A 2,335-nucleotide genomic window follows, 5' to 3' on the forward strand; every position below is an offset into this window, starting at 1 on the left:
TTCCTTAATCAGAGTCGTGTTTCGATCACGTTGTGTCAGTTTTGTTTTTCCCCAGTTTAGAGTCGTGTATTGTCCACGCATTTATTTTTCTTTTATTATCCCCATAGAGTCTTGTTAGAGTCTCTGTTCCTGGTGAGTGTATTGCTCCGATGGATCGTCTTTTCTTCTGTGTGAATCATATTCCCCACAGAATTTGTGTCTTTTGCACGCATACATTTGCATCATGAGGTCTCTTAGGGACCAAAATTTGTCTCATTACTGTTATTTAAGCCCATTCTACCGCGTCGAGATGAAGATTTCTAAACTTCACTTCTCCGGCTAGAATGACCTTAAATAGGGGCATCTGTAAGACCCCAATTTTGGGCCCTAAGATCCCTCATGGCCCATATCATTCATATCATAACCTCAAGGATCAATGCATGCCTTTGCTTTCCTCTTAGTGGATAGATTGCCTTGTGGGTTTGTTTCTTGATCACCAAGCATACTTTGCATTTGTATATCTTTGCTTTCATATGTTTATCATTCAAAAAGTACAAAAATATTGTCAGTCTAACCTTGTTGCTTGCAGTTGAAGTAATCATCAGCAATTAGGTCAAAGTCAGTCATTGATCAGTCAAAGCAATGGATGGTGGCCATTCTTGCAGAATTTGGGCACCATGGTCATTAATCAAGAGTTCATACATCTTGAGACATCATTTGAAGTCAAGTTCTCAAGGAATTAGGGTTTGGAATTCATCAGAAGTGGTCCAGTCACTCAAAACCCTAGAAAAGTCAACAGACAGTCAAACTTGGTCAACTGTTGATTCAATCAGAGATTTGATGGATAGAATTGATTTGAAGGAGTTCATTCATGCTTGTATAAGCCTCATATATCATGTTCAACCTCATCATGGAAGAAAATCAAGCCAATCAGAAATTTTTCCAGAAATAGAAAGTGGACCTGTAATTTCAATTGCCAAAAATGGAAACTTCTTGATCTTAAACTTACATCATGATACAAGCTCCAAATGAATTTTTGCCCAACATGAAAGTTGATGATCTTGTCTTCCCATTTTCAAAAAGTCCAAGAACTCTCAAATCCCATGTGTGGTTGTCAAGATATGATCAAATCATTTTCATCAATTTTTGAACTTCAACAAGCCATATCTCTCAAACCATAAGGCCAAATTTGGTGGGGTTTTTTCCTACAAGCCACATTTTTCATCCTCTTTCCAAAAATATAAATTTCATGACCTAAAACCTTGCCAATCAAAATGGCATTTTTGGACCTTTTTCATTTAAATTCAAAGTTTGACCAAACTTTGACTTTTTGAATTAAGATTTTTTTCATCATTTTGCCAATTGGGAAATGTTTCATATGTCATTTGTGGCTTGTTCCAATTCCAAAACCATGTTCATTTCACCCTTATGCCATCATTTTTGGACAAAATGCAAAATTGACAAAATTGGCAAGAAGCTTCACATAAGTAAAACCAGTACAGCATTTTCTGTACAACCAAAAACAGCATTTGGGTGGTCCTTGACAGCCTGTTTAGAGCCCATCTGAGCAGCATTGCACCTCCCATTTCCCACTTTGTCCACAATTAGCAAAATTGCAATTTGAATCATTTACACTAAGCTAGCTTACCACATGGTTAAGTAAGGTTAAACAGGTCATATAAAGCTTTCTTCTGTCACATTTCAACCCTAGTTTTTGCAGCCTCCACACAGAAAAATAGAGATACTCTCTTTCTTGCATTTGGGACGATTGGGATTTTCTGTTCAAATCATAAAAGCACACAAGTTCCTCTTGCTTCCTTCATGGTCTGGACAACATCTTGAGCATATTCTCATCATCATTTCTCAACTGAAACGACTGCCCTAGCTCTGCATCTTCAAGGCATCCTGCAATGGCAGAAATCATTTCAAGCTAGCTTGTGCATTCTGGAGTGGAAATAGCTTCGTCATCCATCAACATAAAGCATAAGAGCTAGCTGTTTGCACTCATATCATCAAAAGCATCACTGTTTCACAACTTGCTTCAAAAACAAGTAAGTTTTCGAGTACCTTCTTTCTCCATGCCATGATATGCTTTAGCTAGTTTGAGTTGTGCTGATTATCATGAATTTTAAATGGTTTGAAACGGTTGATTATGCTGAGAGAAACATGGTTTTCATTTTGCATGCTTGAGGTTGTTTCCAATCGATTTGCTCACATTTGGTTGATTCGAGAAAAAACCATTGCTATATTCTTGTTGTTTGTTGTTTGATGATGCTACTAGTATGGTTGATTTTCACTTCTGGACATTTCGAAATTTCCATGTTGAATATTGAATGATGAATGCTGCTGTTTGAAA

This window comes from Lathyrus oleraceus, chromosome 5 (genome assembly GCF_024323335.1).
Source record: "Lathyrus oleraceus cultivar Zhongwan6 chromosome 5, CAAS_Psat_ZW6_1.0, whole genome shotgun sequence".
Taxonomy (NCBI): Eukaryota; Viridiplantae; Streptophyta; class Magnoliopsida; order Fabales; family Fabaceae; genus Lathyrus; species Lathyrus oleraceus.